The following is a 12,559-nucleotide window of genomic DNA, read 5'->3' as shown; positions in this document are numbered from 1 at the left end:
TACGCGGCGGCGCGGCCGGGCCGCCCCGGGGGGCTGCGCCCGCCGCCCCGGCCCCCGCGCGCCCGCGGCCCCGGCGGCGCGGCTCCCATCCCCGGCGGGCGCGGCGCTCCGGACGGCGGCGGCGGCGGCGGCTCTCGGCTCCGCGGGAAGTGCCGGGGCAGAGGCGGCGGCGCTGCTATTTAAGGGGCCGCCTGACGTCAGCGCCGCCCGGAGCCCCCGCGATCGCTCGGCGGGGCCGGGGCCGGGGCCGGGGCCGGGACCGGGACCGGGACCGGCCTCGCTCTCCCGCCGCGCAGGGACCCGGAGCGGCGCCGGGGGCTGCCCGCGGCCGTCCCGCCCCGCCCCGCCGGCTCTGCCCTGCCCTGCCCTGCCCTGCCCGGGCGCGGAGCGGCCGCGGTCCCGGTGCGAGCCGCCGGACCCCGGCAGCGGGGGGGCCCTCAGCGCCGCGCCCCCCTTCCAGCCCCGTCCTCCCGCCTGCGGCGAGCCCTGAACTGCCCGCGGGCGGGGGGCACCGGGCACCGCGCCTCGGTGGCTGGAGCCCGGCCCGGGGCACGGCCGGCCGCACGCGGCTGCCGCCCGCCCCGCACAGGCGCCCGGGCCGGGAGCACGGCTCGGCGCTGGGTCGCGGTGGGCCCGGAGCGAGGAGCCACCGGCTCGGGAGCCGGGAGAGCAGGGCTCGAAGCCGCGGGAGCACAAGGCGCGGGCTGGGTGAAGCGTCGGCGGCGAGGCGAGGCGTCCTTCCAGCTCCCGGGGATCCTCCTTCCCGGGCGCCGGAGCAGCCCCGAGCCCCGGCAGGGGCTGCGAGGGAGGGGACAGGAGCGAGGAGGGGCGGCCCCGCACGGCAGCGGTGATTTCTGGCCTCAGCAAGGGCAGAAGGAGCAGCCGGCAGCTGGAAGAAGACGACGCCAGAGTTACATTTCTCTGCCAGTTTGGGGATGTTTAGTCTACAAACCGTGATGGCCTAAAAGCAGGGTGACCCAGGAGAACCGCGCGGTTGTTGCGGGATATGGCTGCAGACTGTTGCTTCGTCCCCGGCCCTCTGGCTCCCTCCACTTGACACGCTTCCTTCCCTCTCGCGCCCTGGCAGCCCAGGCTTCTGCTTGGTTGCTCATGCTCAAGCCAAAAGACTGTGTGCAGCACCACTTAAACATTAGGAGTCACTGCCCTTGCTTTCTCGGCGTAGAAAGCTTGTTCAGCTGCAGAAAACTACTTGTCTTGTTACTTGGGAAGAAGGGCGATAACAGAATGAGACAGGCAAAAAGTGGCAGCCCAGCAGAAACAGGGATACTGTGAGCTCCCTGGCAGCAGGGCGGGGATGAGATTTCCTCTTGTGCAGCACCCAGGAACTCAGTACAGATGTAAAGAAAGATGGAGAAGGCTGCTGAAAAGCAGTGCTCTCTGCAGCCTCTTTTGCCTGTGCTTGTGTGGGAGCAACAAAATTGGACCTTGCTGGGAGTGTAAAAATAGTTACTTACGGAACAAAGTGTCTGATGGATCAGGAGAGCTCTGGAACGGTAGGAGGGGGTAGGTCCCTTGTGGGACCAACCTCATCATCCTGGCAGGGTGAAGTGACCCACAGGAACTCTGCGTTTGGGGCACTGGGTGCCGCGTTTGGTGCTCTGTGCAACAGCAGCTTCTGCCAGGGAGAAGGGGCCAGAGCAGAGGCTCGGACACCAGCAGCTCCGTGCAGATCTCAGTGGAAAACAGCAGCGTACATCCCATGTCAGCCTGAAGGAGTCAACAGACGTTGGGTTATTCCTGGCTGGTGTAAACCCACCCACGTCTGGTACTTCTCTGGGCTGGGCACCTTCCGCCTGAGCTGATGCTGTGCTGAGCGAGGAGGGAGAGCCGCTGGAGCCCCTGCTCTGGCTTCAGCACCTCGGCCCGGGACGTTGCCTGGCCCGGGCAGGAGCACGGAGCAGGGGAACCGAGGGGCTGGGCGCTGGTGGGCTCCCTTTCCAGGGCCAGAAGGCATCAATCACTCAGCTCCGCTCCATGACAAACTGCCACAGGAAATCTGTGGAAAAGTTGCTTTTTCCATTTTTAGCCGTTTTATTGCCTCCACGTGGTGATCCAGCCTCGGCAGCAAACACACTGCCTAGGCATGAACATTAGAGGCGCCTGGATAAATAAAGCTGGTGTGGATGCCTAGACACCTCCAGGTTTCTCTGCTTTGCAAGGGAGGAATGTTTTGTAAAGCTGACAATTTTGCTTTCAGTCTCTGTATCTTTGCAGGGCATGTTTTTTCCATGACATGCTTGCTGTTTACACCCAGCTCCACATAAACAACAGCTCCCTGGTGTTCTCAGCACACCCTCGCCCTGCCACCTGTGCCAGTGGGAGCCCCGGGGGTCAGCCCTGATCCTGCTCTCCCTGGTGGGGCTGGAGCCCTGACCCTGCGCTGCGGAGCTGCCCTGGTGGGCAGGGAGACGGAGCCCTGACAACTGCAGGAGATTCCCTGCTGCCTGCCCGCTGCCTCGCAGCTTGGCGCTGGAGGGACGAGCACCACGAGCACCAGAGCGAGTCCTGCCTCCCAGCCCTTCTTCCCCACCTTTATGCCTTTCTGAATTGAGCTGGCACTTGCTGTTGGCTGCCAGCCTCGCGCCTTTCACCTTTGTCTTCTTTTCCCCATCTGTTTGCCCCTTTTCATGGCTCGCTCTCTGCCTTACCTCTCCTTTGTTCCTGGCTGTCTTTCCAAGATGATCTTTCTCATCTTTCCTCCTTCACTTCTCCCAGGCTCTCTGATCTCCCTTGTTGTGGTGGGATTTACCAAAGCAGCTCAAGACCGCTCTGCCTTGCCCTGCATTAAGTCTTCTCATACCAAGTCCCGTCCCTCCCAGGTCTCTCCCATGCTGGTTGTCCTTCACTGCATGGTCCTGGGTGTCAGGCTGCCCCAGGAGAGTTCCTTGCGTGCCTCCCCTCCCCTGCTGTCCCCTTGCACAGAGCAGCACCGGCTCATGGCATCGTGGGGTCAGTACTCATGGGACATTTCAAACCCCACCGGAAGGATGCGGAGCCCAGCCTCAGCCCTCAGCCCCTTTTCCATGCCATCCTCCCCTAGCAGAAGAGGCCACAAACTGACAGCGGGTAAGGAGGAGCCCTGTTTAAGGGCTCATCCCAAGCACAGGTCGCTGACGGGCAAGCCAAAAGAGAAGGCTGCAGCAATGTAGAGATCGTAGAAGGTTATTACAGAAATACACAAAGAAAGTGTGCTGGGAGCACATAAAACCTATAGGAAAAGGGGGAAGCAATAAAATGCATACTGGAAATAGCAAATAAGATTAAAGGTGATATTCTACCCTTGATGTCTTCAGGTTGTAGGCAGAATAGATCAAGGTTAGAATTTATTTCCAGAGCCAAAAAAAGCCCTCAGGGCCAAAGTGTCATTGTTAATCCAGTTTTCTGTGTCTAATACGTATGTCATTAACAACCTTTTGATTCCAGGCTGACAAACTGCCACCTTTTCTTGTGCTGTGAGTTGATGGCTGAGCAGTACATCTACCTGGACAGGGGTTGTTCGGTGCCACAGGGCAGACAGGGCTGAGCTGCTCCAGCCTCACGGTGCTGGCAGTGTCCTTGAATGCCTGCATCCACCACGTGGTCTGCTGCTCCCAAGCATCTCCCCGTTCTCCCTGTCTGGATGGGAAACTTGGAGCTGGAACGGGATATTGCAGGGTTTTGCAGCCCAGAGGCAGAGGAGAGAGGAACGCCGCTGAGCCAAGCCCATGGGCAGCAGCCCCAGTGGGATTCAGGGCCTCGGCGGCACAGAGGATGGGGATGGCAGCAGGTCCCCCAGGCTAATTCCGTTTTGGCTGTCCTGGCCTCAGCGCGGCTTCCAAAGGCCCGCCCTGGCTCCTGCGGGCTCCCTTCTGGTCCAGCACTACCGACAAACTCACCACATGCAGGCAGCTTTCCAGGCTCTGAAGTGCGGGGTCTCACCAAGGACAGGAGAGTCCAAAAGGCTGTGCCAAGCAGCGTGACTGAGTCTGAAACTGCTGTAAGCCTCATTAATCACTTGTAAATGCACTGTACTCCAAATAAGGTCAGAAACAATAAATTTAATTTTGACTCTGACTCGAGCTACTTTGGTCCTAATTCTCAGCCTCTCACCCAGCCAGAGCAGCCAGCCGTGGCCCCGCTGCACAAACTCATTTGATTCTGAATGTATTTTTAAGCAGGCTGGAGGGGTGCTTAAAAGCTAAATGGCTTCCCCAGGCTGTAATCACTGCTGGCGGAGTCCTGGAATGAAAGGGATAAAAACGGGAGGGGGGCGGGGAGAGGTTTTAATCTCGCTGAGTAGATTACAGAGATTACTTCAATTTAATCCTTACGTATCTGTCACTGACGCTGCAAAGAACATAACTGGACGTGGGCAGGGCCGAGCTCTCCCAGCCCCATGCCTGGCAGCGCAGTGGCCGAGGCTCTGTCCCCAGCCCGCACCCACCCAGCAGGGTCAGGGGGCCGGAGGGCGAGGGTGACCCTCACGTCCTGGCACTCGCTGGCAGCTGGCTCCCCCTCACCCCACCGGCACCCTTCAAGCCCTTTGGAAGGAGCCCGAGACCCCTCGCAGGTTGCAGAGGGCTCTGGGCAGCCCTGCTGGGGCTGCGCGCACTCTGTGCCCCGGGCAGGCTGTACGAACAGCACTGCACAAAATAAAGCAGTCGGCAGAGTTCATCTGCACGCTGCAGCAGACGGGGACCCTGCAACCGTCCGCTGCCCCTCGTCACTGCATCACCGTGCATGAAGTTCTCCTAGGCGCTCCGCGGTGGCTGCTTCGGTTAAATCTCATTATTGTTCCTTGGGGACCACAGGGACAGGAGCTAGTTCTCCAGAAATAGAAATATCTCGTTGGCTCACAGACCTTCACAATCACATTTAACTCCAGATGAGGAATCTGTAGTCAAACACGGGCCAGTAATTTTTTCTTAAAGCTTTTTTCTAGTGTTGCCTCATCTTCACCCTAGCTCATCTATAACTTTATAACCCTATCCTTGCCTTAGAGCAAGTATGCTTTAGAGCAGAAAATAAAAAGAAAACTGCCCCGTCCACACCGAGGGTAGAGGATCGGGTAATGGACACTCAGTCCTGACACTGTTGCGCCCTCTGGCACTGGTGCTGGCTGGAGCAAGGCTTGCCCTCCTCTTCCTCACTGCATCAGGAAGCAGAACCTCTCCAGGTGCCCATCCGACTCCGCTCCCCAAGCACAAGGAGAGACCAGAAAGGTCTGTGCTGGCCTGAGACGCCCCTGCTGCAGGCGTTAACTCCCAGCCCAGCCCATGGGAGCTCAGGGGCAGTAGATGTGTCTGAACGAGAGGCTCTGCTCGCTGTGGGATGAGGCAGCCAATTACGCCAGCCCCGTGAGGTCCCAGGGACACAAGCAGGGTTGCACCCCTGCGTGGGAAGCACGTTGTCCACAGGAGCTGAGCACCGATTAATTCCCTCTGCTGGGACAGTGCTGGTGGAGCCGCAGCCCCGAGGCTGTGCCGGTGCCACGAGGCTGTGCCGGCGCCGCGGGTGCTGCAGCAGCTCCAGGCAGCGCTGCAGCGCGAGGGGCAGGAGGGCGCTGGGTGGCCGGGTGCCGGGGGCTTTGCCTGCCTGCACAGCCCCTTTCCCTGCAGAAGCGCACGTCCTGCGGATCAGAAGAGCTCTCCATCAGGAGCACTTTGAAACACCCTGCCTTCTATTTTTAATGGGATTGAAAAGAGAACAAAACCATTTAAGAACTTGAGGAATCAAAGCAAGTGTCCCCACATCACACCCAGCGCTCACAGCTATATCCTGATTAATGACAAGCAAGAGAGGGGAAACAATATTTAATCACACCCTGTTTATACTGGAGCCAAAAATCAAAGCACTGCATTTCTCTTTCATGAGAAAAACGAGGTGGGCATTTACCCTCTGGTGATTAAGTTTCCCACTATGAGCACATCAATTTCCGTGACTTGGCATGGGGTCCTCTATCACACCACAAACGAGGACTTCCTTAGCAACAAAATATTACAAACACCGAGCCAGATCCATACACAAGACACCGATATACATCTATCATTTTGTCTGGATTATCTCAATATGCTTCTCCTTGGGGAGCTGGAGATAAAACAGTCGCAGCCAAACCACCGTTAACGATTGGCATGGCTACAGCAGACCTCAGCCGAGGACACCACGGTGCTCCCGTCACCGGCCCTGTGCCCCCAGGCGTGCGCTCTCACCTGGGTACCGCTGCCCACGCGTGCACGGCCGTGCTCAAGCAGTGCTGGGGACATGGTGCAGTGCAGGGCACGGGGGCTTTGGTGGGCTGAGCTGCAATGCTGGCAGTGCCGCTGCGGTACTGTCCCGGGCTGCACCCACGGCAGGGACCAGGCAGGGCTCAGCCGTGGCAGTGCCGGCGCGAGGGAGCGGTGACGCAGCCCCACAAAGTGGGTCAGGCAGCGCGTGGCCTCCGCGACACCCCCCGCCCTCCTCGGCTTCCCTCCTGCCCGCATTGATTTGCTCTGGATTCCTTGATTAATTAATCTGAGAGAAATGCAAGGTCTGTTAATTACCCCTGATTAATTAGGGTGAACTTTTAATTGTATCCCTAAGCTGAGACGTGCCGTTCAATAGGCTCCGTAATTAGTGACCCAGCAATCTCTTTTAAACCAATTAGCCCTGTGTAACGAGTGAACCGGGCTGGGAGCTGCCTGGCAGGTGGGGGTGTTCCCAGGGTGCTCTGCCACGGCATGGCACGGCACGGCACGGCACGGCACAGCTGTGCTGCGGGGCTGTCCCCATGCCTGGGACAGGCTGCACCGGCAGCACTGCGCCACCAGCCTTGCATGGGGCCCGGTGAGCCCTGTGAGCTAGCGCTGCCCTGCAGAGCCGTGCCTGTCCTGCACCCCCCACGTCCCACGTCCCAAGGGACGCAGCAGCCAGTCACAGTGGCACTGGGGTGCTGCGATGGCTGGGGGCTGTGGCAAGGGGCAGCCTCAGGCACTGCTGCTGGCTGGGATCGCCTCCCCTGCCCCCTCACAGCTTTTCTGCCCGTCGGGAGCTCTTCTGCGAGCTGTGATGTACGTGGTTAAAAATACAACCCAGCATAGACCCAGAGACAGAGAGAGGCAGAGATTGATCTGGTTTAAAGAGTTCTTTCAGCTTTTTGATCGACTGACATCTCCCCAGACTCCCAGCCACTGCGGGAATGCCCTCCCTGCTGGCGCCCAGCACACAGGCGGGTCGATGGCCGCGCTGTCAGCCCGGGGCCTGACGGATGTCCCCAGCGCTGCGCCGGCAGCTCCAGCCCTGGCGTGGGTGCCCCAGTGAGGGGGCTCTGGCCGGACATCTGCGCTTCCAGCGTGGGCTGGAGCATGGGGACATGGCACCTGCAGCCCTGAGCCCTGCTCGCTCCACCACGATGCCCTTCTGTCCTTCTGTCCTTCTGTCCTTCTGTCCTTCTGTCCTTCTGTCCTGTCCTTCTGCCTGGCACTTGCACTGCCCAAGCAAAAGGCTCTGGCAAGCCAAGAAAACTTTCTTCCCATTGACATATTTTCATCATCTGCTGCAATTTAATATCCAGGTCAGGAAGCAGATGGAAACCAGCCCGGTTGTCCTGGATAATGGGGACAGTAACAGTTGTTTATGAGCTCTTGTTTACCGAATCAATTAACTGTGCAAACCAAACCAGCCGCCTGCCCCCTCTCGCTCCTGCTCCTGCATCTCCTGGTGGAGCTGAGCACATCATTACAGCTTGGAGCACAGTGGCGTGCACGAGGACAGCAGCAGGCACCTGAGCTGCACATTGCCCCATGGGGCAGAATCCCACGGGGATCTGGAGCAGCACGGCCAGGGCAGGGAGGGCAGCACGTGCAACGGGAGGAACAGTGGGGTCTGCCTGCAGCAAGCCCCCTGCCTCAAGCCCCCTCTGTGTCGGGGGAGTCTCACGGCTCAGATACACCCGTGGAAACTCAGCAGCTTGTGCTAACCAGGAGCCAGAGGTGAGGGTCTGCACTTACAGGTTCCCCCCAGACCCAGCTTTGTCTCAGCAGTCCGAGGCCAGCCTCCACCCGCAGCTGGCTGCAACGCACCAGCAGCACAGGTACCAGCGGGTCCCCTCGTCCGGCCCCACAGCTGCCCCACTGCCAGCAGCGCGTGCGCCCCTGCCCGTGCCCCCGCCAGGGCTGGGCACAGCTCACTGCCTGCCCCGGAGACTCATGGCAAAACCTCCCGGGGAAGTCATTAGTAATTAATTTGGTTTCTAATCCTCTAATCCAGCTGCTCCTTGATTTGATAAGCGAAAAATCTGCTCCGGCCACATGGTCCTTGTTCCATCTGCTATTTGCAGTTGGAGGCACTGGCCAGGACGAGTGCCACCCTGTGCTCTTTTCATCGTGTCCCCAGGTGTGAGGGCCAGCCTGCTGCACTGCTTTTCCCAAGGCCAGAGCACCCTGGGGTCCTGCCTAGCCGTGCCATGCCGTGCCATGCCATGCCGTGCTGTGCCGTGCTGTTCCATGCCTGGCTGCTGGCCTGGCACACTCACAGGACTGAGAGGCTCCGATCTCCATCCCAGGCACAGTGAGGGGGCTGACAGGACCACGTCCCCCTGCATGTGCTGCTCACTGGACCTGCAGCCCAGCAGGACAATCCCCACCCCAATTTTGGGTCAGAGCTCGGGACCCACCACACCCCTCATGCCGGGCTGAGGACAGGTTCTTCCCATGCCGGTCCCACTGCGGGGCGAGCAGAGGCACCGACCGGCCGCGCTGCGGAGGTAGCAGCAGTGAAGCCATCCCTGCCTGCAGCACGGCCACGTACCACGCCAGGGGCTGTGCCCCGATGTCCAGCTCACCCATCACCCCGAGCTCTTTCTCCTCTGAAGCAGCGCGGTGACACGGGGGCTGTGTCCCTGGCCTGGTCCCCAGCGCTCGTGGGCACGGGGCCACGCACCGCCCACAGGGCTGGAGGCTGCGATCGAGTGGGGCTGTGGCACACTGCGGGATGAGGGAACATCACAGATGAGAGGCCAAATCCTTCATTAAATCCCACATTAATCTCTAAGAACAGTGATGTCAAAAATCTTAGCAGCAAAATTAAATTTTGTAGCTATATTTCAGCTGCACAAAATCAATATTAATTACAGGGAGAGAGACATTGCTGAGAGAGGGCCTGACCCAGTATTTACCCGCTGCAGTAAAAATCCAGCTTGGTAACTTGTTTATATAAAATTACTGCACATGTTTTTGTGGCGCACAGCTTCCAACCTGACAGGTTGTTGGGGCTGAATACAAATGTAAGCTGGGAAATGAACACCCCTCCCGCAGAGGGGATGCACCCTGGTGGCAGCAAGCAGCCAGGGCCCGGGCAGACAGCTGGGTTTGGGGTCAGAGAGGGGAGAAAGCGGCCGCAGAGCCCCGGGGAGGGGTGTCCGGGGTGTGGGGGGGCTCTGCTCCCCATGCCCCGTACCCCCAAGCCTTGCTCCCAGCCCTGCCGTGCCGTGCCTGCAGCCCGTGCCCTCACGCGGCCGGGAGGTGCCTGCTGCCAGGCCCTGCTCCATGGGGCCTGATTTCAGCCAGAATAAAGCTCAAGTCAGAGGGTTAAGTCCTGCGTTTAAGTGTATTTTCCTTTCACTTACATTAGAAATGAGTTCCAAAGTGCCAAGAAAACCCATGTGGGACCTTTAGCAGGTCAGTTCCGTGGGCAGGCTGTTGCCTGCCCTGGAAACGCTGCTTTACGCGTCCCCCTGGGCGGGCAGCAGCAGAGAGCAGCGGGCTGCACGCAGAGCCCGGCCGGCTGCGAGTTGGCTGCTCCCCGCGCCTGGGTTTTGGGAATTGCTTTGCCCTGGGGCACACCTGGCTGGTGTGGGGGACCCAGGTGGCCTCTGCATGGGGTGGCCCACGTGGGAGCAGGGGTGAGCAGCGAGGGGGTCCCCACACACCCCGACCCCACGGCACGGGGTCTGGGTGCTCAGGCAGGGTGCTCCAAGGTCCGGTGCAGGCGTGGGGCATCCCCTGCTGCCTGTCACAGGCGGTTAGTGTCGCATTAGGAGATGATCCAGAACAGGCAGTTCGGGGGCAAAGGAATTAAAATGGGAGGGAGAGTTTTAATTAGAGAAAGAAGTCAGAGCCCATAATCAGCCGGGTGAGTGACTGCCCGCTGTGGGGAATTCTCCATATGTCAACTGGCATCAATCAAAATAAAAATAAAATAAAGCTGCCTCTGTGCGGGAGGAGAGGCCGCCCCGTCCCTGCGCCCAGGGCTGCCCCGCACCTCGGGCAGCGCCCTCCCCGGCCACCACACTCGTGCCAGCGGGCACCTCGCGGCCAGCCTGCCCCCTGCCCGGCACAGAGGTGGCACTGGCAGCGCTCGCCAGGCTCCTGCAGCCAGGTCGAGGTTGGTGGCTGTGGCATGGGGGGGGGGGGGGTCCCACTGGAACCCCCAGCCCTGCTCTGGGGTCAAGGCAGAGGATGGCTTCGATGGGGCCACCTCATGCGCCTGTCCCCAGGCCCATCTCGGGCAGCAGGAACTGCTGCAAACCTATGCGGTTGGCAGAGGACTTGCAGGGAATCCCGGGGTTTCTTTGGCTGATGAGTCCCTGCAAAGGGAGGCAGGCGCAGGACGAGGAGAGCGCTTGTTGTGTGCAATAAGGCTATGAAATGAACGTGGCCTTGGGGAACGCCGAGCCCCAGGGAGCAGCAGTCACTTTACAAGTGGTTACAGAGCAGCACAACCCTGGCCCCTGGGGCTGGGCAGTGCCCAGGCCGCGGGACGGCCTCGTGCTTGCCGCAAGCCCAGCTGGAGCTGCCGTGCCCCCAGCGCCCGCGGGGCCAGGCCGTGCAGGCGGGCAGCCCGGCTGCGCTCCTGCTGGGGCACGGCACGGGAGCCTCTCACACGGCCTCACCTGCAGCTGGCAGTGGCCGCGGGCAGCGGGGCGCAGCGTGCAGCTGGCAGTGCCGCTCCTCTGCTGTGCTGGCCAAGGGGCTCGGTCGTAGGGGTGTGTGAGTCCAGGAGGGCTCTGCTGCTGCTGCTGCTGCTGCTGCCGCCGCCTGGGGCTGCCTGCCCTGCGTGCCTGTGCGCAAGGTGCTCGCACCGTGCCAGCAGCTGAGCTAAACATTTTTGACTCTATTTATTACTTAAAAATTATGCAACTGGGTCGTGTTCTTGCTATTTTTTATGCATGAGCCAAGCATCAAATCCCATTATTTAAAAAAACTGTTTTAGCTAGTGATGCACTAGACCACGCAAGTAAATGCCCAAAATAATTCCAGCTGACACCTTTATGAAGGCAGAGTGAAGTTGAAAGTCTACACAAGCCTTTCATTTGTAATCTAACACCCCTCCTAACTTGGTGCTGGGAGCTGCATTTTCCTCTGGCTCTCTGATCCCTCCTGCTGTGGGTGCCTGTGCCCTGACGGTGCAGTGCAAAGCCCCGCTCCGGGGGTCCCGGCGCTGGGAGGCCAGCTCTGCCCCAGCACCAGAGGCCTGGCTGGCAGTATTTGCAAACAGCTGGGAAGAGCTGGGAACGTTTGCCTGCAGCACGCTGGACAGAGACACAAAGCAGGAAGGTCTTTAAGGGCAAAAATCTTCCTTTGCTGACGCACAGAAACAGGGAGAGCGGAGCCCTGCAGGAGCCTGCGGGAGGCCTCCGGGAGGTGCCTGGAGCCCCGGGCACCCTCGTCCCCTGCCTGGGGCCGCCCTCCTGCTCCACCAGCCCCAAGGGAAGGGAGCCGGGCCGCGGAGATGCTGCCGAGCATGGCACCGGGCCAGGGTGAGAGGTGAAACGCAGGTGCTTCCTCTTGTTATTGCTCATCACAGTCTTCGTGTTTATTTACTGTATTTTCTTTACAGACATACAGCGGCTGGTGGCCAACGCTTTGTCTTTTTGAAGGCTGGCTTCACCCATGTCTTCCTCTGAGAGGCAGCAAGGCCATCGTTAATCACACCAACCTGATTATTTCCAGCTAAATTCCACCCTTCAGCATGACCTTGCTACTTTAACGAACAAGGTGCTGAGATTTTTCTTATCATAAAAAATTTTGGTTGACCCCAAAAGTAAAAGATGACAAACAAACTGTGATATAAATAATCTTGCTACTAGAAAAAAGCATTAAAGGTAACTTATCAATTAGCCTTTTTCTCACCAATAAATCACCATACTGTGGCATCTGACCCTGGCTAGGCTGACATTTCTATAACCCATTTGCCACTGTTCACGTATTAAATGGCTTCCAGTCACCCTAAATTTGGAGATTTTAATCTCCTATATTAAGTCAGTGGTTCTTATTAATTCATTGAATCTATTTTTATTGGCTTTGTAAATCAGAGTTATCCATGTCAGTGACCGTGGTCAGGGAGAGAAGCGTTTGTCTGTGAAATTGGGTTGACACAGACCATTGACTGCAATGATAACAAGTGATTTGCAGGGCTGGGTGGACAAGCCATTTGCACTAAGCAGATTATAATGTAACAATAAAAAGTTTCATTACTGGAAAAACAGTAAAAGCCGCTGCGCACCTTGATGAGAGGGTCAGAGGAGTCAGCGTGGGGAAGAGGGGGTCATCCCCCTGCGAGCCCCAGGGACGCTGGGGAG

General features: G+C 59.0%; 1 long non-coding RNA gene across 1 annotated transcript; it reads right to left on the bottom strand.

Moving 5' to 3' along the window:
- Positions 1 to 419: 419 nt before the first annotated feature.
- On the bottom strand, positions 420 to 12,043 carry LOC310881835. Its single transcript, XR_014572635.1, has 3 exons — positions 7,989 to 12,043; positions 6,210 to 7,585; positions 420 to 4,239 (listed from the first exon to the last, which is right to left on the bottom strand). It is a non-coding gene; the product is annotated as an uncharacterized lncRNA (long non-coding RNA).
- Positions 12,044 to 12,559: the final 516 nt, after the last annotated feature.

Source organism: Anser anser, assembly GCF_964211835.1.
Source record: "Anser anser genome assembly, chromosome: 15".
Classification (NCBI taxonomy): domain Eukaryota; kingdom Metazoa; phylum Chordata; class Aves; order Anseriformes; family Anatidae; genus Anser; species Anser anser.
Note: the sequence above shows the minus strand (reverse complement) of the source record. Positions and strands in the feature narration are given on the sequence as shown.